The sequence below is a fragment of the Lineus longissimus genome, chromosome 1 (assembly GCF_910592395.1).
Source record: "Lineus longissimus chromosome 1, tnLinLong1.2, whole genome shotgun sequence".
In the NCBI taxonomy this organism is placed as follows: Eukaryota; Metazoa; Nemertea; class Pilidiophora; order Heteronemertea; family Lineidae; genus Lineus; species Lineus longissimus.
The window spans coordinates 9,812,200-9,838,169 of record NC_088308.1 but is presented as its reverse complement, the minus strand read 5'-3'; the positions used below and the strand labels follow the sequence as shown (position 1 = coordinate 9,838,169).

At 40.6% G+C, this 25,970-nt stretch overlaps 1 long non-coding RNA gene across 1 annotated transcript; it reads left to right on the top strand.

Moving 5' to 3' along the window:
* Positions 1 to 1,112: 1,112 nt before the first annotated feature.
* LOC135488027 (uncharacterized) lies at positions 1,113 to 10,635 on the top strand. The gene is made up of 3 exons (XR_010446914.1): positions 1,113 to 5,347; positions 5,589 to 5,664; positions 5,951 to 10,635. It is a non-coding gene; the product is annotated as an uncharacterized LOC135488027 (long non-coding RNA).
* Positions 10,636 to 25,970: the final 15,335 nt, after the last annotated feature.

Sequence of the window (25,970 nt, the reverse complement as noted above, 5' to 3'; positions counted from 1 at the left end):
TACGTTAACCATCTTCCTCAATACAGTGGTTGGTTTGTCGTCCTTTAAAACGTTCTGTGCCTACATGTTTCTGGTGCTGATGTCGCCTCTGTGGCAGGCCATGACCAAGCCAGTATTCGTCAGACCGGTAAGTCGGGGTAATCACTAATAGGCAGTTTTCGGTAGGAGTAGTATTCGTTTAGGGGATCAAAGAAAGTGCAATTGCTAACCAGCGTCTTAAATGCATCTCACCCCATCCCGTTCGAATTTCTGATCTTGCTAGTTCTTTGATGCCGTATGTCGATTCGGACATAAGCAATTTGATAAATACTTTAGACACCTCATTGTCAGTATTGGTTGTCTCACAGAACAACGCTCGGGTCGCGGGAGATGCATGGTATTTTGCCAAGACCTCAGCTATCGAATCGGTTGTGGCCACCATTTTAGCTCCACCCTTGCGGTGTCAGGAGAGACAACAATGCCTCCAGTCCAGTATCTATTCTTTAGGCGAAGTTTCCTCAACATTTCCCTTCTCGACTCTTCAGGTACTAGTTGTGTACAACTTCATCTGCTGTTTTGTAAGCATCTGCACCTTCCTCGGATTTGTCTATTTCGGTTTCATCAAAAGTCCGTCAATCTACGGTATGAAACCCGTAGAGGGCTTGGGAAAAGTGTACTACCTGTACTACTTTACGAAGAACTTAGAACTGATGGACACTGTCTTCATGGTGATTAGACATAGACAACGCCAGATCTCCTTCCTACACGTGTTTCATCACAGTTCCATGGTAATGCTGAGTAACTTTTCTGCCGCCTACACCCCGTGGCCGGCAATAGCTTTATACCTCGGCATGAACAGTTTTGTCCATATCTGTCTCTACATCTATTACGGGATGGCCGCCATGTGTCCTGACCACCCACCTCAATGGAAAAAACAAGTCACCCAACTTCAAATAGCCCAGTTCTTGATCGGATTTTGTTTCAGCGTCTACGGGTATCTAAACCATAATTTCTGCATCTATTCCATTTTGTATGCACTCATCATGACTGTGTTATTTTCAAACTTTTACTACCATTCCTATGTCGGTAGACCCGTGGATCTTGGGAGAAAAAAAAGCAAAGCGGAATAGAGAGGTGGTTTTGTCATTGGCTTGTATAACACTGTATCACTGTATCACTACATGCGGCAGAAATCAAACAGCGTACATTGTATTGAATTGGTTTTCTCCAAGAAGCACATGCTATGTCACTGACATTTTTATCCATAATACATTCACGATTCGTACTGAACAAAAACGCGACTTAATCAAAAATAAGGTAAAAAAGCTCTATAAGACCAGGTTGATAATACCGCCCAATACCACATTTATGATGTTTATTCACAAGGATATTCATCCAGGTTAGAGGTGTTAGGCCTATACAAATTCTCGTCAGACCTCATTGGTTGGAATCGTGATTTTGGGTAATCCTACATGTATGATTAACATATAATGGGCGGGCAAGAAATATATGATCTGGTCTTATACAGCCGAGTTGAGAGTATATTGTATGTTTGGACCACCTACTGTAGTCACATATAGCTTCAAGAAATCCATATAATTTTGAATTACACTATAATTAGCCATTATATGTTTTAGCAATCAAATTGTTCCAGATGAAGAACCAACATGCTCTATGTTATATCAGCAGTGTATGATACACTAATCGACGTGCAAGGGACATGTAGTTTTGATTCATGTGGACATCGGCCGAGAGCATGGTGGCTCTTCTTCTGGTGGAGGTTCGCTTTAATGAATATTCTACGGCGGTGGGCACGATTGTCAGTGTGCACGATCTATCTGGTGCGTATCATATTGGTCTATCACCATCCGAATAAATTAGATGTAGGCTACGTCACCTATTTCGATTTCGCTCTCGTTTATTAAATAAATTTCTCTTTCTACATTATCTGCTTCTCTTGATTATATTTTCAAATATGTGGGAATGGATGAGGTCAAGTATTGGGTTTAACCAGATTTTAAAACCGGTTTTAAGAAAGTTTTAGGCTGCGCTAAAACTGGTATTTGACCTCCCAACATGTTTTTGGTTAAAACTGTCTTGAAACTGTCTTTAGACAGATTTAAGACAAGTTTGAAAACTCTGATAAAACTTTGGAAGTTTTAATCTGAACAGAGAGCTAAAAGTTTTGTAAAATGCACTACCAAATGTACATGGTCGGTTTTAAGTCCTAGGGCTTAAGACTGTGCTGAGGTCAAATATCAGAATAAAACCAGCAGTCATGTTTGCTCTACCTGTAATAGTTGCTGTTGCTCAGCAAAGAGGAGACAACTTTGTAAGAAAGCCTGCCTTCAGCGGAGAACCAATTGAGAGGCATTTGAGACTAAACCAGCGCATGATGCATGAGAACTGATTCAGCAAATCCTTAAGTTTTAGCCTGGCTTTATCTTAGTTTTTATCTAAGGTTTTATCTCGGTTTCAATCTAGTCTTAATCCTAGGGCAGTTTCATGTGGTCAAATTAAGACCGAGAGTTGGTTTTAAACCGGGATAAACTTGGTTTTAACTCGGTTTTGTCTTAAACCCAATACTTGACCTCACCCATTGTACTGTAACGTGAAGTCCTGGAACTATAGGCTTCACGGTATTCATATGGTTAATTTGTAAAACGGATAGGGACTGGCCTTCTCTTAATTCGGTAAGCTCTTCGCCTTTGTTTCGCACCTTTCTTAAGTAATCACATTGGTCAAAAGTTCGAGAGTTAGAGTCGCGCGTTCGGAGTCTAATAAACAAAGTTTCGTAAGTCATGTCTTAAAGGGATAGCTAATCAGTTTCGCTAGTAAAAGTATTGTTTAGCGTCCCGGTGTAACATCTGTGGTTTTTCCCCATGTGTCAGTGTTTCCAAACAATAGGCAGCTAGAGAGACCACGACTTTTCAATAGGGGGGATACACAGAAAAACTTGTCAATCTATTTTTGAGCGTTCCCAAACAATGAGGGGAAACACTCAAAAACAGAAACACTCAAAAACATTACACCGGTCGTGGTCACCTGGAATGTGGCTGTCCAAACACGGCTTTGCGCTGGTAAATGTCTACCAGAGGGAGGCACCTGACATGGTCAGTTCTTTCTGGACCCCCTCATATCAGATGGCCTCGGCAGTTCTTTGATTAACAACCTTTCATAATAATGCCGGACTCTGGACTCGTGGCTCGGCTCCTGAATACTGGTGCGACACACACACTCTCTCTCTCTGTTGCCAACCACCTCTGAACTAGGACTTTGAGCGTGCTCTGCCGTTAAGGATTACAAACTGATTTTGATTGTAAGTACGAATAAACTACATGTACATGTATTCTAATTAATACTCTTGTCTTCCGGCTTCATCGTCTACCAGTAGTTAGTCTCTTTGCAAGTGCAACCGGTCTAAGGCAGCAGGTCTTCTGGTTACCCCGTATCCAGGGAGCTTGTGTTCATGGTAGCAGAGCATCTATGGACTGTTCACGAGATCATTCTCTCAAATGCCAAAAACATTGATCTACATCGATTTGTTTTTTCTTTGGAAATGCTTCTCAAAAGTTCATATTACGATGTGTTCTCATTGACCTACACGGACAGCCGATGGTACACGCGCCGTTAGTCCAAAAAACAAAAATAAATTTGTAAATGAATTTAAAAAATACGTAATACACTGAACATAAATTTCAGTCTACCGCTGCATGATAACTGCATTACGGTATTGTGTATAACTGCACTTCTATTTTCTTGACCCGCGACTAATACGAACGGCGTAACTCTTTCACATAATCGCTGAGTGCCAATCAGGATCTGGTTAAGAATCAGAACGCACGAAAGGTTACACTGACCTGTCCATGCGGGTGTACTTTAATCTGTCCATAAGGCACGATAGTTACGACATTTTGCATGCAAAAGAAAACCACCAACAGACTAAAGCATAGAGTAAGCTTAGTCTATTCTTGATAACTATAAGAGTAGAAGGTGGGCAAGAATAGGAAGACCTTGACCTATCAAGATGTTTGAAAATTTAAATTTGAATTTTGTTGTTGATTAGCTGAGTTTGAAATCAAACGAGGCTAACCGTTGGCCTAGATACTTGAAAAATATACATGTCTAGGTAACCGTCATCAGCTCAGAAGCAAAAAATGGTTAAAAAGAGCCATTTTTTGCTTTGGATAGGTCAACGCTTCCTATTCTTGCCCACCGACTGCTGTTTTATTGAAGACTGGTAAAAATGTACAAGAAAACGACTACATATTTGTGCACATGCATTTAAAAATGTCAAAATGCGCTACTTGAAAGCCAAATGCCATGCAATATAGTCCTCATAGCTAGCGGTACGACAACCTTGAAGAATCCACCAGGATTTGGGGAAAAGTTTGATCATGGGTATGGGCAGTCTCTCCCTGCGTACAATTTTGATTCTGTTTTCATGATTATTGTCACATTCTTCCCTTGAAATAGTAGGCACTATTATGATGCCTTTACAGTGAATTAGTTCAGGTTTGTAAGTAGAAAAAGCAAATTCGAGTGATTGTTTCATGAAATTCGGTTGAGCGCTGCTCAAATGGGTGTACGACCTTCATATAGCTTCCAGTATTTGCTCCTAATCAGCTTGTCCAAGTCGGCAACACCAAGAAATTCCAGGCACTGGGTTATTGTTCTGACTTTTGAACGTTTCATGAAAAAGATCTTGTTCATGGTGAAAGGTCCGAATTGTTCCGATGGATCGATACTTCTGTTCAGAATGAACAGGTCGTCCAGGTGTAAGAAATTCCCCAGAGCCACTAGTGTACCTTTACCATCTTGTTTCACTTCTCGAATGTTATCGTTGTATGCCTCCTCTCCCAGCACATACACCTGTTTTGGCGAATGCACCCCGTCTGGGTAAAATGCCTGGTGCAGTGCATAATTTAGAATAGCGCGGATCGTCGAGGGCAATGATGCTTCTCGTAGGGCGTCCATTCTAGAAATGAGCACCCCTGCGCCTAATTCAGTATTATAATAATTAAGAAGTGCTGTGATATGATTGGCTGCGATATACGTACATTTTTAATGTATGCCCTGTTTGTTATCCCGAATTAGGCCAATCAAAACAGTTGACTTTGAATTTCAAATAATACAATACCCAGATGTTTTCATGACAGTCAGAGATTTGAAATTCAAATTTTAAAATTCAGAGTTGATATGATTAGGCATCTATCAGATTTGTGTACTTAACACATTCTTGCACCTTCCAGAATAAAAAAACCCCTAAAATTCTCCATCACCGACTTGGGTTGTTACTCTTAGACTCATCTGATTAGAATTACTATGAAGATTCTGTGTAAGGCATCAGTTCGTGTAAAAAGTGCTGGTACGTGTAAGTATTTCTCTTCATCAATATCAAAGCAATTGTGAGGTAGATATGGTAAAGATATTTGTTCAATATTTGTCATGAATGCATTGCCAAAATTGCATTGTTTAACTGTTTGTTTAACAAGCATGATGAAATATTCACTTTTTTATTCAAGAATACAAATAACCAGTTAATTCAGAGATGACATGATTTGTCATCTATCAGATTTGTGCACTTACAATATCTTTGCACCTTCCAGAATAAAGAAAACAACCCTAGAATCCTCCATCACCACCTTAGGTTGCTACTCATAAACTAAGCATTCACACCATTGTGTAAGTTTGCACTCTTTTATCACACATTTAAATAGATGCAGATACATGTATTCCAGGCATCCGATGCATAGGCCTACTCGGCTGTAAATGACGTTTAAATCTGTGCGTACCACCAATCGTAGAACACAGTAATTCTTTTATTATGTGTAATCAGGAAAGTAATTTGCAGTTGTGGAATAGTCAAATGTACATGAAGTAATAACTTGATCAGAACAACGTTGATTCTAGTGCTTCTGATTGAAGTATGTTTGGTCAAAGAAGTTATGTTTCCTCTTCTCTGTTTCAGAAACCATGGCGTCTTTTTCACTAGAGGCCTTTCTGGATAACATGCGACTATTGGTAAACAATTGTCTTAACGAACACCTAGAAGGCATACCAGATGTGGAAACAGAGGAATTTCAGTCTATGATCAACCCGATGCGAAGCTGTATTGATAGCGGACTCTTTCAGGGTGTGGATGGTATGTGTAATTATCTGCTATTTCCTCAGGTAGAGGAGAAATTATTTTCTGACATCCTCCTTCATGATATTGTCACCAGCTCAACCACAGACAATGGTACCTCCTCAAGACTCGGTGCTCCACCATTTGAACTGGTGGCAGAAGAGTCAGTAGTTCAGACTAACGAGGGTCAAACAAATGACCCACAAATATCATGTAAAAGTAGGCCTAGTGGTAATCATCCATCGGCACAAGAGCAAACACCAGCAGCAGCATGCATGAGTAGCTGCAATGATCAGACACCAGCACCAGCAGTACAAGTTAAAAACCAAGCTGCTAAAAAGCAAGAGCACACATCATCTGAAAACAGGCGTCACAAACAAGCCCTGAAACCAAAATTGGATTTAGATCGAAAAAGAAAAGGTACAGAATTTCATGTACCAATTTTACGCAAGATTTTGAAAAGGGAACCATTCATCGTCATATCCGATGATAGTGATGCTGATAAGAATAAAAATAATGATATAAAATGCAAAAATCCTTGTACTAGTAAATCAACAAAAAACAAGAAAAGGTAAATGCCATTAGAAAATCTTGGAGCAGCCCAACCCAAATCTGCCTAGCAACTCACAAGATTACAGTGGAACATGGAAAAGGGCTCCCCAACCAAAATGTTCTACATCCAAAAAGATATAAAAAATGAGCAGAAGCAAGAACCAAATATGTCAAAAAATGAAAAAAATAAACCGAAGCAAGAACCAAATAGATCAACAGATTTAGGTAATTTCTTAAAGAAATGGAAAAAAGAACTCAAAAACAACAAAACCGAAAACTCAAACACTCAAGACTCTAAACAAGTGTCTGATGATCTAGCACACTCAAGTACTGAAGACTTCAAAAAAGAGATTGCCGAACTCACCTCCTGTTGTGAAGAAAAATGGGTTTTTTAGGCTAAAGAACCAACAAGGCAGAAACCCCTTTCATCCATTGTTGTGGCAAAGGCCCAAATTGACAAACACAATAAATACCAATCAATCAAAAGAGATACTAAATTGCAGGAAGAATTGGCGTGTAATCTGCATAGAGGGGCAGGAGTACCATTTAAAAAATGTGGAATCAAAGAAATGAAAATGTTTCAGAATGCATTGGATGTATATCAACTCATAGTCTATAACAACAAGCATTTTGACAAAATCATATTCATAGGCCCTGAAGCACCAAACAAATTGTTTATTTACCACTATCGAGACCATTTTGCTGTAATCACTAAGATGGCGTCATTTCTGAATAGGTCATTCTTCTGTCCATACTGTTTGAAGGGTGATAATGACTATGCTTCTCATGCCTGCCAAGAAAGCTGTCCGTGTTTAGATGCCAACCAAACTGTGTTATTGTAAAATGGAAAAAGTTATGAAAAAATGTTATCAGTGCAAACGCATATTTAAGAGTTTGAATTGTTTAAGGAACCATCTGGAAAAAATAATGCAAATCATAGTGTGCGTGATCTGTTCACAAATCATGATGTTGGTAAAAAGACTAGTCTAAGAGATACTAGAAAAATCCACAAATTTACATGTCATACTGTAACACGTTAATATGTAGTGCGTTAAAGCCAAAGGAGCACAAATGCTACGTTCCCACTGTAGCTAAAGCTATTAGCTAAGTCCAATGGAAAAATGCGCACGATCTATTTTGATTTTTAATGTCGACAGGACGAACTTGTCAAAAATGAAGATGAGGAATATGAGCATAGGCTTAATTTGTGCATGGCACACAGTTGCTGTGTGAAATGTGGTATGGACGAAACCATCATGAATGCATGTGAACATTGTGGTCCTTTTAATAAGGAAATGATTTTTGAGGGTGATACATGTGCTGACAAGTTTTGTGAATGGCTTTTTGATGGCAGCAAGAAAAGGTCAACAGTACTTGCCCATAACAGTAGTGGGTGTGATTCATTCTTTATTTTTCAATATCTACACCGGAATGGCGTCAAACCAGAAAATTTCATCAAGTCAGGTCAGAAATTGATATCATTTGAGGCCAAGGGTTTGAAATTCATTGATTCACTGAGCTTTTTGACTATGTCTCTTGCTAATTTATAAAAAACCTGGGGACTTAGTACCCAAAAGGAACCTTTCCACATTTGTTCAATAAAAAGAGAATGCTGCCTATGTTGGGAAATATCCAGACATTTCCTATTATGATTCTGATTCTATGCAACCATGTGAAAGGGAGACTTTTCTCAAATGGTATCAAGAGCAAGACGGGAAAATTTTCAATTTTAGGGAGGAGTTTATTGCATATTGTAAAATTGATGTTGATATTCTGTGTAGGTGCTGTACTTCCTTCATAATCCTCTTTGAAAAGGTGACTGGTATCAATCCATTTGAAAAGAGTGCGATCGACGCAATTTCATGCCAGCTAATACTATAGCAGTTATTCCACTATATGGCTATTTGAACAAGGATAACCATTCACATATTCCTATAATGTGGCTTGAATGGCTTATGAAAAAAGAACACATCAATATTCTACATGCAAAGAATCAAGGTGAACAATATATTGGGGGTTACAAAGTTGATGGGTATGACCCCACTAACGAAGTGGTTTATGAGTTTGACGGATGTTTTTTTTCATGGCTGCCAATTATGTCATCCTAATAGGGACACTGTCAATCAACGCTGTGGGAGTTGCATGAGAATACACTATTCAGGCGTAAGCACTTGGAGGGGTTTTGTAAGAAGGTAATACACATTAGAGAATGCCAGTTCTTGAATGAGATCAAAAATGATGAAGAACTTAAGACATTCACCGAAAATATCCATTTCTTTAAGCGGTTAAACCCTAGAGATGCCTTCTATGGGGGTAGGACCAATGCATTGACTTTGTATTACAAATGCAAACCAGATGAATGTATAAAATACATTGATTTTACATCCTTGTATCCTGCAGTATGTAAATACAACCATTTTCCAATAGGTCACCCAAAGGTATTGACGGATGACCAACTTGAGGGCGTTGATCCTTTGTCATGTGAGGGGTTAATCAAATGCACTGTTTTGCCTCCGAAGGACCTGTACTTGCCTGTTTTGCCTGTTCGAGTTGGGAATAAGTTGAAATTTCCATTGTGTTACGAGTGTGCCGATCAGTGCCTCGATACATGTACACATTCTAATCCAGAACGGTCATTAACCGGAACATGGGTTATTTTTGAAATTAAGGAAGCAGTAAAATTAGGTTACAAAATTACACAGGTTTATGAAATTTGGCACTTCTCTGAAACCATGGTGTATGATCCAGGAGGCAAGAAAGGCGGTCTTTTCACTGATTACATCAATGCATTTTTGAAAATAAAGCTTGAAGTAAGTGGTTGGCCTGACGGTGCAAGACAGAAATAGATAGGCAGACATATATGAGGACGCTATTGAGGGCATTGGCCAAATTATGTTTATGCTCGGGGTAGGGTAAGATTGGTGAGTGACCTATATTTATGAAGACTGAATATGTCTCAGAACCATCAGAGTATTTTCAAAAAATGACAGATGACACGATTGAGGTCAGAGATGTACAAATGGTTAATGATGAATGTGTCCTCATGATGACCTGTTCAAAGGAGCAATTTGTTGAGGCTAACAATAAGACCAATGTGGTCATTGCAGCATATATGTAACAGCACATGGGAGACTGAAATTATTTTCAGAGTTGAGTAAACTTGGTAAAACTGTGTTGTACTTTGATACTGACAGCATAATTTATCGTGAGAGTTCAAACACTTCGTCATACAGACCTGTTTTAAACGACTTCTTGGGCCATTTTAAAGACGAACTCTCGGGAAACACAATCACTGATTTCGTGTCTGGAGGCCCGAAGAACTATGCATACAAATTAAAGACACCAGAGTGTGATGGTGTGCAAACGGTATGCAAAGTACGGGGATTCACTTTGAAATACCGAAATGGTCAATCAATTAACTTTGATTCAATGAAACGTTTGATCCTGGAGAACCGGTTTGATGAGAGGATTGTTGTTAGGAATCCTCGAAAAATCGAACGGAAGAAAGATTTCAAAGTTGTATCTGCACCCGAGTCAAAGGCTCATGGAATTGTGTATGATAAGAGGATTATCACAGAGAGTTTTCAAACAATACCATTTGGCTACCAACACTAAGGGTTAGGCATTTTTCATTTATCAGCAGATACCAACACAAGTGCATTCTTATGTTTGCTTAGTAGATAACCTGAATTGCACTCTGTATACTGTATGTATAGCCTTTTTTGGTCTACTGTGCTATGATACTGATTGTTATTATTAGCAATTATGTGTAATCTTATGATTGTGATATTAAACTACTACTAGAAATTCATATAATTGCGATAAATTGTTCGTCATTATACTAATGTCTCCTATGTAATCATGTATAATTTGCAAGTATGAACTAAATGTATGTAACATGCACTGTGTGTATGGTAATAATGATATCAAAATCATATAAATATTTTGTTTATTGGCACGCTAAGGTTGAAATACATCTCGATATATACATACATAAAAGTTTACCTTATGTTATCATTTGAGTTGTGCCTTACATGGTATTGAACATGGAGGTGACAGAGGATGCCCTCTACTTTTAGGGCAATCATCGCAGGGCCCTCAGGCTCGGGCAAATCATGCATAACGAAAGAAATCATAGCCAATGCACCAAATTTGATAAAACCTTGTCCAAAACGAATCATTTGGTGTTGTGGTGGTGATTGTGCTGATGATTTTCTAAGCTTCTCATCAGGTGTTGAAGTTGTTTCAGGACTTGATTATCCCAAAACTGACCCAAAAACCCCCATCCTTTTGATATTTGATGACCTCATGTGTGAGGCTGACGGAAGAATCACTGAACTGCTCACAAAAAAGTCACGTCATCAAAATATTAGCACAATTTTTATCGTGCAGAACCTTTTTCACAGAGGTAGGGAAATGAGGACAATAAATCTTAATGCAAGCTACCTGATGTGTTTAAAAAATGCCAGGGATTCTTCCCAAATAATGCACTTAGCACGACAGTTTTTCCCAGGGAAGACAAAGGCAGTCTAAGAGGCTTATATGGATGCCACTTCAACGCCATTTGGCTGTCTTTTTCTTGACTTTCAAGCCAATACACCATCATTTTTAAGAATGAGGAGTCCGATACTTCCAGGAGAGCAACAGATTGCTTACCTGATAAAATAGGAGACACAAGCATGTATTCTCATATTTTGATTCATATGCTGATGGATGAACACCTGCCCTCAGTCAGCCATGGTTAAGTATCACATTAAAAACTATGTACATCGATTAGAGCAGCTAAGGACTGCCCCTTTGAAGAGGAGAAAAGCCATACTGAAAACAGCTGACAAAGGGTTAATCAAAGCTGTCAGCGAGTCAGCCAGGAATTGCTTTAAAGGCAATGTTCCAATGAGCAAACATCAGTTCAGATGTTTGAAGAAGCACAGAGCTGTCCTCCGTAATTGGGCACACAAGAAAACTTCTCTGAAGACCAGGAAGAGAATCATTCAAAAAGGTGGGTTTCTAGGTGCATTATTGGGACCTGTTATTGGCGCCATAAACCAGCCTGTTTTCAAAATGAACCATGTCAGAAAAATGTCTCCGATACCTCATGAATTAGCAGGAAAACTGATTAATGAGCAGAGACATAAAGAGATCACCAGACCACAATCACATCATGCCATGAATATTGATAGGAAAATGCAACAGATTTTAGAAAGGGATGATTTATCCGAACATGATAAAGCACTAGCATATTCCCAGAGTCGCAGAAATTACCTAGAGGCATTACAGGAGAGGCCCACTGCACCAGTTATACAGCCAATTAAAGAATAACCTTCTCCAAGACCGACTGATAATGTAGAGAACAAGACTGTATCTTCAGTAGTTCCTATCTCAACTGATGACATTTTGGATAAAATACCAAAATATGGACAGAAGAAGGCCCAGAAATTCTTAGCAGCCATCCAGCGGGATCCTGGTTTCAAGTGGGATGAAAAAAGTGAGAGGAGGTTGTCTTCAAGGGTAATACCATTATTTACAATCCGTTTCCAAAGTAGGGTTTCTGCTATGTGCGCGTCATCCATGGACCAAAGGACGACGCCAATATCGGCAGAGAGTTCGTTCACAACCCTCTCCCAGTGCTCACGGTTCTGCGAGAAACCTAAACATGCACAGAAGAAGTGAACGTGCGAATCCATATAAACTTTATCACAATTTGAGCACTGTACTTTAGTTTGAGTTTAAATAGGTTGAATAGCGCCTCCAGAAGCAAGCAACAGCCCCACCCGTAGCAGAAATAAGAACTGCTTAGTGACGTCATTGTTTCGATATACGGCATCTCATTTGCATATTTTTACAACCTTATTTACTACGAGTTATAAATATGCCAGTAGCACGTGGATCATGCCGGGCAGCGCTGTCAGGTGTTTCCACTATGGGTTACATAATCGGCTACATTGAGGCCAGTGTTCTAGTAAATGAAGTTAGCAATGATAGCGAAAGAATGTTAGTGTATGTTACGCAGTCAATAGCGATAGTAGTGAGTTGGAGAGAGGAGAAAATGGAAAATGGAGAGAATAGTAGTATGGATTTCGAGTCGCCGGTGGATTCTGGGCCGGTGGAGAGCGAGGCCCCTGATCCGAACAGTACAGAAGAAATGGAGCAGCATATTATCCAAGACTTGTTTGACAACCATGACGACTCAAGATATTTGCCAGAATTGCAGGCAATGAATATGAGTGAAGAGGAGATGGGACCTGATGCGTTTATCCGCGAGCGAATCGACGAGACGAGGCATTTTTCAAGCATCCGAATGGTACCTTACAGATCCGCAAGGGGCGCGTTACCGAAAATGTTGCAAAAATCAATAAGGTGATCGTAAATATTGTCATATTTTTCAAGATGAGAGTATGTAAATGATACGCAAACGGTAAACCAATGAAAGGCCAGTATCTATTGAACCTTACAAGGGATTTGGGGGCCTTGAAACTCCTTATATTTATCAATGAAACCTTATTCCCGCCTAAGGTTTTGACCGGGCCGTGCAAAACTCCCCTTTTTTCCCGGGCACTTCCCTTTAAATAAAGTGCTACGCCACTCCTGTAAGAAAAGGTCCTTGGTCCTTATTTCAAGGAATCTTAACACATAGTTCCTATCACCGGCGTTGTTTGCAAGCCATAGATTGGACGCACCTTACCTGTTAAGAATAGAATTTATATTACTACACCAGTTGGTTAATACCTAAATCAGCAGAAGCACGTAATGACATAAACAAAGACCTTAGCAGTGGGTGAACAGTCGATATCAACTTTTGCCAATATGCTAATATTGCCAGCTGACATCTTACCCAAATTGGGTACAAACCTAATTCACCATAGCAAACACTGTTATTACATTTGGGGACACTCAGTAAACGCTTACAAAATTTCATGGGTAGAGTTTCTAGTTGGCTGCATTTACTGCTGCCCCAGACTTCGCACCCATAACTCATGGTACTTACAACATAGGTGTCGAACAGTGAGCAAGTATCCCGAATGCTGAGGTTGAATTTACTCAACCTTTCAAGAAGCAGATAGTAACTACGCTGACCACGTTCTACCATGCGATTAATTGCGACATTGAAGTTCAAGTTGTATTTAAAACGGACTCCTAGATATTCGAATTCGTCAATATTTTCCACTAGGCCATTATTGAAATAGAACGCATCGTTGGCGCTAACTCGACCATTCTTCCTAAAAACCACTGTCTTCGTTTTACTCAAGTTGACAGATAGGCCCCACATTAAGCAATACTCATGGAGAGCGTCCAAATTGCTTTTGTAGACAAACGGCCGATCTCGAAACCAAAACTGTGTCGTCTGCATACATTATACAAAAGATCCGGTTTGGACCAATCTTAAAACCACCCGACACACCGGGCACGTTCTTCTAGAAAATCATTTAGATCTGCGGTGAATAAAGAAAACAACAGAGGAGACAGCGTTTCACCTTGTTGGAGACCAGTAACACTGGTGAACTCATTACTCAGTTCACCATTCCACCTGACCTTTGAACACAAACACTTTTGCATGGAATTTAAGATACCGAGCATTTTGCCTTTCAGACCATATTTCATAAGCTTATGCAATATACCTTTTTTGTACACAGAGTCAAACGCGCGTTAGTAGTCGACGAAACAACAGTACAACCGTTCCTTTCTATTGAAAGACTGCTCCACCATACTCTTAAGTGTGAACGCTGCATCGATTGTACCAAGTCCGGGTCTAAAACCAAACTGACCATCGTCAAGCAGGTTGTGTTCTTGAGACCAGTTCATAAGCCGGGCGTTTAGCACGGATGTAAATAGTTTGCCTAAATTACTAATAAGAGAGATACCACGATAGTTAGAAGCCTCATTGGCATCGTTCTTTTTATGTAACGGCACAATAACAGAATTGCTCCAAAGCTTTGGGTAGGTGCTTACAGAGAACACGAGGTTGAATAACTTATTCAAGACCGGTAATAACTTAGCCTTGTTTTGGAGGATATATTCATTTAAGATACTGTCTTCCGCGGGGGCCTTATTCCTATTCAACTTAAAGATGGCGCGAAGAAGGATCTCAGCATCACCGATGACATAATCTAAGGACAGCTCGGGCGTGTCAACTAGGTTAGATATGTTTGCCGCTATATCGTTTTCTACTTCGACATTTTCAAAATAAAGGTCAGCATCCTGTTTCCGGATGTAGTCATAAAACTCATTAGCGACCAGCGTGCTGCGAGGGCTGACCTCTTTCCCTTTCAGGATTTTATAAAACTTCCTAGGATTGCGTTTTTTCAGCTCCTGCATTGGAAGAGATACGCCATTTAAGTAATTGCGCTTACACCTTCTTGTACATTGCTTAAACTCCTTTTTCTTAGACACTAGCAGTTCATAGTTGGACCTAGACCGGCTCCTTTTGTACACATTTAGCGCGGCCTTGTAGCATTTCATTTTATCATAACATTCACGTTTGAACCACGGTTGGGAGTGTTTCCTAGCGGGATCACGAAAGAACACTTCTTGAGAAAAATATTTATCCCCAATTGACTGTAATGTTGAGGTAACGAGTTCTGCAGACTGATTTACTTCCAATTCATTCGCCGGTATGGGCTGTAGATCTTTTGTAAGTTTGTCTGTTGCATTCTCCAAGTCATTTTTTAACTCGTTAGCGTGTGCATTGTTCAATGACAATCGATTATGCGAAATATGTGTGTTTATTCGTCGAGAAATAGTTCTGACACATGTGGTGCATTTACAGATTTGTGCTGGGTGCTAGGTGCTTGTTTACAACGATCTATTTACATATCCGTGAAAAATCAAGGTTCAAAGAATTTAACTAGTGCACAGAAAATCAATCATTTCTGTTAATTCCCTATGATTAAACGACGCATCCCCTACGTCTCGCATGACCATCAATTCGCTAATCTGTTCCGCTAACCTATTTTGCCCGTTCTTATCATTCACTATATAAAAAACCCTCAACATATCTCCCCAGCTGTCCACATTGTTCCTATCTAACCCATATTTTGCATACAACATGTTGACACTTCTCCCCAGTGAAGATTCACTCCCCTGACACACAAGCTGAAAACACAAGCTGACAAATACATTCTTAGATGAAGACATACCACCCATAAAATTCATTAACCGTTTTTCTAATTCAATTTCAATACAAAAGTCGTGAACAATGCACGGCAGTAAATCATTGTGAGTCCTGTATGGTAGATTTAAAACCCGTCGCAGACACTTCCGCCACGCAACAAACAATTCCTCCATATAAGGCTTAGACAAGTCCAGAAGCTGGGAACCATATAAAGACATACAAAAACTTTTGAAAAGTGCGTACCTTACATGCGCATGGGCAAATCTGAACTGTGTCATTAACATGTTAGTTCTTTTGTACAAGTCATTTATTAAAAGCTCTACTCTTCTCCGATCAACACGAGGACCCAAAATAATACCGAGGTGTTCTTCCTCCATAGATATGAGTATCTGTGTGCCCTCAAAAAACAATGCCCTTGGTGGATCATCTAACCCAAAAACTAAAAATCTACTTTTTGATGCATTGAACGAAATATTAAAGTCAATTGAAAAACAACTTGCTGTACTCAACATTTTCTTCAACCCACGTAATGAGGGTGCAAGCATGATTAGGTCGTCTGCGAAGGCAAAGACGCCACAAAAGAGGTTACCAACATGGCACCCAAAACCAGCCTTCTTTAAATTCGCCACTAGCTCATCTATGTAAATACCAAAGAGTACAGGAGACAATACACCACCTTGTTTCACACCATTAGAGACAGCAAATTCTGCTGAGACACATTCCCCCCATTGAACTCTCACCCGTTGTTGGGTGTATAAAGATGCCAGAAACCTTGCCGCAAACGGGCACAACCCTTTTTTAGTCAAAAGACGGAATAACTTTACAAAATGCACGCAATCAAAAGCCCGGCTAGCGTCCAGCATGACACAATATACTGCTGTGTTACAGCTTTTATAATAATTAATGACCTCATTTACAATTGAACTGCACGCCGCCGTAGAAACACCAGTCTTAAAACCAAATTGAGCATCCGAGGTCTGTAAAACCTTCTCATACTTTTTTAAGAAAATGTTGTCCATAATTTTTCCGATGATGCTACTTAAAGAGATACCACGATAATTATCTGAGACATTCAAAGACTTTCTGCTGTTCTTCGGAATTGGAATAACTCTGGTTTGAACGAAACCACGGGGACAATAACCATGACTCATCATGGAACTCAATAAAAGTGACAAATACACATTCAACCTTTGACTCCAATTGATAAAAAGATCTGACATTATTTTAGGATTACTATCCGTCTTTCCGCGCTTTAATCGCCTGATCCCACCAACTACCTCTTGGAATGAAATACCATGACTGGCATCACAATTACCATCCCGACAACCACTGGCGATTCCTAAATCCAGATCCCTCTTCAAGTCATTCATCTCATTTACATTGTACGACACCGAGTTATACAAACTTTTGAATTTTTCGCCAAAGAGATTACATGTAGCATCCATGCCACTAACTCCGTCCATGCTATTTGGTTGCATAGCTCTTGTTCCCTTAACCTTCTTCACATTCTTCCAAAACTCATTTTTATCATTATTTCCGAGTGACTCGGCTAACTTATTAGCTGCAACCCTATCATGATTTGTCTTGTTTCGTTTAACTGATAGATGATACAAGGCCCTTGTATGGCGCCTTATGTCAGCGATCACCCCCAGCCGCGGCCTACCATTCTCCTTCCAGAGATTATGCCAGAACATAGCTCGTTGCCTATACTCTTTCACCTCATCGGTCCACCCGGCTCTGCCCTGGTCCTCACGTACCCCACTTTTCACATGTTTTAGAGGTATAGATTCCTCCCCAGCCGAAATGCACGCCGCAATGATCTCCTCATGAAGCCGATCAATTACCTCATTGTGCATGACACAGAATGGATCGCCGCAGCGTGTCAGGTCATCCGGGATAGCAATAACTCTCAGGTTTTCATCTAAAGCCTCTTTGTATCTCATAATGTCCTCAGGTCCTGCTTTATCCCAGTCTAGTATTTGCCTAGACTCATTTCTTACGTCCTTATTTTCATATCCAAAGACCTGAACATCAGTACTCAATATCATAGAAAGGCTGGAGTGATCTGAGGGGTTGTCAGCCCTATGCAGAGCAGTGTACTGCTTGATCCTATTAAAAACATTTTCTGAGATTATAAAATGATCCAAAAGGGATCTTGCGCCTGTGATCTTACTCTCAAATGTATATTCTACATTACATACGGCATGCGTTCTTCCACAGAACAGACTCTCCCTCTCCAAAAAGTTCAACAACGCCCTAGTATTATCTGACCCGGCCCTGCTGAAGTCGGTATTCCAATCCCCTCCAATAATAACATCATTAACATTTGACATTTCTATAATTGCAGAGATCTCTTGCAGGACACCATTAAAAATTTCAATATCTTGCCCATCAGTAGGCATGTACACATTTATCAACAACATTTCATTTTGTAAACCAGGGCTATCAACCTGCACAGCGCATACCCTCTTTGATTCCCATTGAATTGGTTTAACACATGCATCACTGTGAGCGTTCCACGCGATTGCAGCGCCACCGTGTGGCCTGCCCACCAACAAAGATTCACTTGCCATACCAGTGACACCATGAATATTAATGGTACTCCCAATTTCACTACCAAGTTTCTTAAGTTGCTCATTATACAACCAATGTTCCTGTATGAAGAGGAAATCCGCATCCTTACTAAGGTCTCTTAAATATTCATGTCTACCAGGCCCAGTACCATTACTGTTGTAAGTAGTGCATTTCAAAGTGTTCAAAAGTGTAGCCAGAGTTATTGTCAGTAAAAGAATTAGGGACCTACTTATCATCAACACCTTGCTGTCCGTTTTGTTCGCGACTTTTAGACGGAACGACATACTTGCGGACCGTGACGCCCTCCGGCCACATGTCCTCACTCATGACACATTTAGCGCGGCCTTGTAGCATTTCATTTTATCATAACATTCACGTTTGAACCACGGTTGGGAGTGTTTCCTAGCGGGATCACGAAAGAACACTTCTTGAGAAAAATATTTATCCCCAATTGACTGTAATGTTGAGGTAACGAGTTCTGCAGACTGATTTACTTCCAATTCATTCGCCGGTATGGGCTGTAGATCTTTTGTAAGTTTGTCTGTTGCATTCTCCAAGTCATTTTTTAACTCGTTAGCGTGTGCATTGTTCAATGACAATCGATTATGCGAAATGCGGGTATGGTTGGTAGGAACGGCAGCTTCAGCATTAACACTAGCAATGGTACAGCTAATCGGGGCATGGTTGGACACTGTGTTTGGATCACCCACTTTGAATGACTCTACGACACTTATGATACTATGATAAACGAGGAGATAATCGACAACGCTCCTGCCATTATGCGTAAAGCAAGTGAATTTTCCGTTATCGGGGTTTGTTCCTCCATTTACAATTGACAAGCCGCATGAGTCACATAAGTTAAACCACACAAAATCCTCGTTTCGCTTTGACAGTAGCTTGACGAATTTTGCTAACCCATTACGGAAATATATCAACACTCCACCACTATTTCGCCTAGCGTTTCTGTGCACTATAGATCGGTAACTGTGAAAGATGTCAAAGCCCTCGAACGACAAGGAAGCATTAGACGAACGTTTACCTGTCCATGTCTCGACCAGAATTGCAATGTCATGGACCTTCACCTTCGTCAATGAATTCAGGGTCGTCCTTCGATGAGTTAAAACCTTCTACATTCCAGCATCCTATCCGAATTTGCCCAACTACGCCTTCCGTACTACGCCCCTAAACCACCAATTCACCGCCTTCATACAGTTTGTCCCTGATCAACCTGACCGACTTGCCGGCCGCTTTGGCCTCTTTTAACTTGGGAATGAGGGACTTGCGTTTCCGAACAATTTCATCTGGCCATTGCTCCGAAATACCATAACTCGACTTTGGCAGTTTTTCAAAGCCTCGTTTGCGAACCATTTCCCTCTGTTTGAATCGCGAGAACTTGGCGACGATCGGTCGTATTTTGCCATCAGATAATTTACCGATTCTATGCACTCTTTCAAATTGAACATCGTCGGCCAAGTCCAACACTTCCTTCATGAATGATTTGAGCACAGCTTCACAATCCTTCTTGTTTTCCTCTTTGATGGTGAAAAACAACAGGTTATCTCGCATGGACCTGCAGTTAAGGTCCATCAACTCATCTTTGAGCGATTGGGTACAGCGGGGGATTTATCGATCCTAGTTATATCTTTTTTGTCGTTTTCGACGGTATCTACGAGGGCCTTCTGTGAAGTTTCAAACGAGTCGAATTTGTTCGATAGGAATAAACAGAACTTTTCCATATCGACAGCATTTTCCTCCAAAGCCTTCAAACCGACTTCAACCTTTTTGATACGAACGTTAAGGGAAGTTACCATGGTCTCGATGTAATCGAGTTTGTCCAGCTTTTTTGATATTGCGTCTTAAGATGATTGAAGACTAGTGTTCGATTCAGATACGATTGCTGCTATCTTATCAAACACTAGGGGCTTGGACAAAGCCTTCTCTATCTCGCTTTCTAATGCCTTTGACACTTGAGTCGCGGACGTGCTGGGCATCTCAAAAAGGTTTGGGAGGGACAGTTGGCGTTTCAGCGGCGGTGATAACCCAGGTCAACTCCTTTTCTCTTGCACGGCTGATTCGACGAAACAGAGCGCGAACTTGTGTCGTTTTCGGGTGTCGTATTCGTCCCGGACGGCTTTCCTTTTGGTGATTTCTTCGATTTCCTCATGATTGCGATTACGTCAGCAACTAATAGGCTTGGATCAATGGAAATGTGATTTAGCCTTTTAAAGGCAGCCAAGCGGAACGAATCGCCTTCGCTGTGCTTTCTGCTGTGGTGTGTCTACACTCTGTAGCCATGTACAAGTATACGGGACGCTGCTATGTTCAAAGTTCGTCCCTGCGCATTCACAATCAAATCCTCAGAGCATCTGTCGTCGGAAAACAGGAAGAGATGCTTCCAGCGCATTGCGATACTGAATGGTATTTTCAAAGTCACTTTGAATGCATATTTTCCATTTTATATAAAAGACAGCTCACAGCCATCGTCTGTAAGACTCGAGCAGCATTCTCCCGCGACAAGATATGAGACCAAGTATATTTATTATGTAAATCATTCATTTTAGAAAAAAATGTTACAATTCAATGTATCTCCTACTGTTGAGAACGAATCGCGAATGGCGTTATGATAACACCGCGTGAGGTTTTACTTGATAGCTAAAAAAGGCACTCGATCTCCAGTTCTTCGAAGTTCAACAATTCCCAAATGCAGTGACGCTTATTTCTAGATAGGTGTAAAGGCTTTACTGTATTTGATATCAATTTGCACTTGGAAACAAAGCAAATAGGTTGAGTGTCTAAGGTCAAGATGTCATTGTTCCGGTCCGAACTCGAATATCCTACATTACTAATCCGAGAACCGCCATCCCTGTGCCTCAGTTACAAACTCTGGTATTGTTTCAGCAAGGAATGGGTGTTTGCTCGTACGTGTATTTGGAATGTCAAACGTAGTGAGATTAATCTTGTCTTTAAATTTTATTGGTAAACTCTCTTATAATTCTTTGCAACCGTAAGGAGATTTAATTATCTGCAAAGTGACACTTAGTTGTGATCCTTGGTTTTGCCGAGTATAGTGCCATGGTAGGCGATTCGCTGACTGTACCATATTCTCACGGACATTTTGTGAACAACGCATATTAGAAAATAGAGACAATTCTTTTAGAGTTTTCAATCATTGTACGTTCTCGAGCAAATGTACCAATCAAATGAATTCAGTGTCTCATAAGATAGTCTTCCTATAGCTTATACCTGTAGCAAAATAAACTGCTAGTCATCACGCTGGATTTCCTTCAAGGAAATTTGATTTGAAAGAAGCTTTGATTCGGGTCATCCACAGTTTTGTTTTTATGGCTACTCAATTTGCAGCTCTTGTCGTGCGAATTGTAGCTCACCGACAGACAGGTTAGAGACTTCCTGCAAGCGTCGAGACAAGTCAGCTCACAGCGTGAGGTGGTCTGCTCTGCTGATGCTGCAACGCCTTTGCCAGGTTCTGGGCCTACGAAAGTTCTACCTGCAAGGAAAAACTAACTCAAAGATATTGTGCATGAATGTATAATATCACCCAGTGTAACTTGAGTTACAAAATGTAATATCGCAATCTTTTGTTCTCGGAAAGTGCACTGCCCACCGCTAGCTCTTAAAATGGGGACCATGTGGTGGATAGTTTGATCTGATGAAAGAGATAAAGATTATGCTGTTGATCAGCTATTTACCGTGTGTCTCAAGATATATCGTAACTTGAGGGTTGATAGTTGCTTACCCTGACTTAATGGTCTGCTGTTCCTCGTCAACTCGAAGCAAAACCTTCTCGCCTTTCAGATGTCAGCAGCATCCAAGCCAATGTTGAAAACCATGGTGCAGCTCATTTTGCCCTTGAATACATGCGATGTCCCGGTCCTGTGTCCGATATTTAAGTGTCCGACATCTGTACGGAGGTTTATGGCCCCAGCAACATGTTCAACGACACTGTCATTCAAAACTTGCAAAAGTCTCCTTGAAACCTTGTTGAAACTCACAGCGACGAATGTCCAGTAATGTGCAGAGAAAGATCGCTTGAAATACTTGTTAGACTCCCGTTGTAGTCTGACTGTTAGAGTGTTGACATCAGGATGCAGCCAGATATATAATGGTAATGGGGGTGGTGCTCCAGCATACCATTCTATAAATGGACAAGACCCCGGGCAGCGTACCAAAATATACGCACACCATGTAAAGCCGTCACCAGTTCCAACATCAAGCTGCGGTGATACACTTATTTTGAGATATGACCTCGGGTCGTAGAATTCTAAGACAGTGTCCGGAACACCACTTGGTCCCGTCGCCAGCCGAATTTTGTTTGCCTGTGCGTGGTGTCCGTTCCCTGAGAAATCTTTGGCGAATGCCTCGAGGTTCATCGGCCATAATCCAACCAATTTAGGAGAAGATGGGTATTGGGCTGAAAGCAAGATACGACAGAATTAAGCTGACATGGTCGCTTGTCACCTCCGAAGTCGTGGGTTTGATCTCGGTCTGATCACCAATTGTAATAGAGACCGTGATGAACCGTTACATAAGACTGGGTCATACATGTACATACGACTTATGTTGTCACTTGTCACTGTTCACTGGTCACTTGTCATGAGCAAGTTTGTTGAGTATCGTGGCTTGAAAACATTATATGATACGACCTGACGGTGAAAAGTGACATCGTGATTATCATGTAGTCAGATCTTTAGAAATTACTTGTTCCATCTTCATGTCACGGATGACAAGTGAAAAAATAAGACGATACATATGAAAAATCCGGCCATACATGTGCTTTTTTCCTTCGCTCGTATAATACTTACCAAAGACGTGGGTTTCTAAAACGTAAATTATCACAATTAGTTGTGCGATTCTTGATCGAACCATGTTGAACATCTTCTTCACTCACAGGAAGAACGGAAAGGAAATTGTGTGTCTACGCAGGAGCCACCACGCACTTGCAGGCTAGTCAAGCCAAGCTAAGTTTTTGACAGCAACAAAAGCTACTTAAAAATGTGTGAGCGAGGTTACGTTCAGACCAATACTGTTGTCATGGTTTTGCTTATCACATCTCCGCCTACATTGTACCTCATGGACATAGGAATATTTAATTGCTGCCATTGATTCCATGGATTTTTAATGCTTTCGAACAACCTTCTCTCTGTGTTGGAATCCGATCAATCGCAAGCTTAATTGTTATCACGCTATGAAGCCTCTTTTTTCGATGGCCAGCTAGCTGTTGCAATGCCAAGATAAACCAGCAATGAGCTGGTTCCAAGCGTCCTTACACACGATTGTATTGGGTAACTCGTGGCAACAATTGATTCTCCTTATTCATTAACATATCAGCAATAAATATTGTGTATGACAACAACAAAATGTTGGTGCTCAGGAATAATATACAGTAACCAAACATCGCCATCGCTGTACTAGTACATGTATGTCGTGATGTCAGACTAAAATAATGCAACGCATATTCTACGCAATACAAAGATCTAGATGAAGTAATTATCAGTCTCCCGAAAGAGACACAAGACTCAGCACGCTAAGATTGTCTGAGAAAGACATAGAAGCACATGCTCCATATTCTAAAAGACGAATATTATTTCCAAGTAAGAAATTTGAAGAAAAAAGACACTAGTCAATGACTCGTAACTGTACTCACACCTTGTCCATCACTATGCAAGAATAGAACCTCCATTGATCCTTCAAATTCTCTAAAACGTTAAAATTGGCAGTTTTTAGTGGGTATCGAGTTTAATAGGGATAAATGGTATGAAATGACAGTGTACCATGGGTGCTTCATCATATATAAAATCCTCAGGCGTCAACCAACATGCAACCAACTATTAAAATCGGTCAACTATATTCCAGTGGTCATTTAGTTTATATCGTGGCAAATAAGCCATCCTTCATTTTAGCTTTCTATTGCTCTTTTTATATCGGCCAGCTGCATGTAAATGGGTTTCCCTTATGTATCGGTCTACCAGTCTCTTAGCTAGTAATTGCATGAATATTGTTGACACTGCGTACTATCTTTCGTTCTGCCATGTTTTTGATACAGTGCGCATGAATCATCACAAAAGTCGAAATCATGGCAGACGATATCTGATGCTTCAAGGCAATACTCCATGCAGTCGCCAACATTATCATTGACCATCTGTCTTATACTTCAATCATGCATACGTTTAGCTTTACTCCGTCCGTACAAGTATCATACGTATACTTCAAACGTCCATCAAACACGAATTATTCAAATTTGGTAGGCAGGAGAACCCTCGCCCATCTGTTTCCCGTGGTTAAAAACATCGCATGTTAAGTAAAAAAACAGCGCCAGGATCTGAACTACCACATTCTGCACTTCACTCTTCTATTTCACCTCCCGACCATCAGGCACGTTGATAATTCATTTTAAGAACTCCCAAGAACTATCATCATCATTTTGGTATCCGCCATACACCAGTCAGGACGGTGGTTCAAACTTCGGCTCCGAAAACTAGACCCAGGTAAGAAATACACGTACATGTACTGCGAAAAATCTCACCAGACTATTTTTCTGTTTTTCTCTTCGGTTGATGTCTTCTAAACGTCGACTAACTTTATCTACTACACGCCCGTGAGGACGGAAGCCCCTAAATAGGAATAATAATTATCGGTGGTCAGGAAAATAGAAATGCAGTAATACATGTACACACTTTGGAATGGTGCTCCATCAGATACGAGACAGATTCTTGGAACAAAAACGTTGTAGACACAAAACAGCTGCATTCCAAGTACGCGCTTTGCTAAGCATTTGGAAACTTTATGCCCTTTTCAACAGTCCATGATTGTAAACGTTTTTGTATCAATTTCTCGAAGAGTTTGTACACCATCGGAAGTAAGGCATAGCTATTCTGGTCACTCCTTTCCTTTCATTTGCCTTTGTACAAAGTGTGTATGACTACTTGTTTTGCTGCACTGGATAAGTATGCCTTCTTCAGAAACCAATTAAACAAGTCAGTCAAAATCTAAACTGCATGGCATTTATGACTACCACATTTGATATGTTTCTTTGAAATCCCATCGAATCCACAAGCTTTCCCATTTTTGAGAAGGCGAATGCAACAGGTCACCTCCTCAAGAGTGAATGGATCATCCAGGGGTGACATGCATGTGTGCGTTTACTGCGGATCTCTGCATGAGATCAACTTCGTATTCAACCTCTTCACGAAAGGTTTCATCGTATTTGCCGCTAGAGTCTGGTGTGTATATTTCGGCGAAATACTCTGACCATCTGACACTAATGTCTTGCGTATCATAGGAAAGTTTGTCATCGAAGCGTATGGGGGATGGGAGCCTCTCTGCAATTCGGCATCAGCTTCTTAGCAGCTTCCAAAAGTGAATTTGGTCGCACTCGGAGTAGAAATTTTCATCTTTTGCATGCTTTGTGATATGTGTGCGCAACGGATGAAGAATCCCCAGGTTTACCCGCTAGCACCCAGGCTCGGCGTGCCTCTTTCATGTCATTTTGTAAATCCTTCAGAGAATCGTTACAGTTTAGTCGGCAGTTTCTGCGAAAACCACTGAAAGGTATTGAAACTTCAGCCGCTGTTGCCATGGCTGAGATAACACTGTCATAGTGCTTGTCATTGA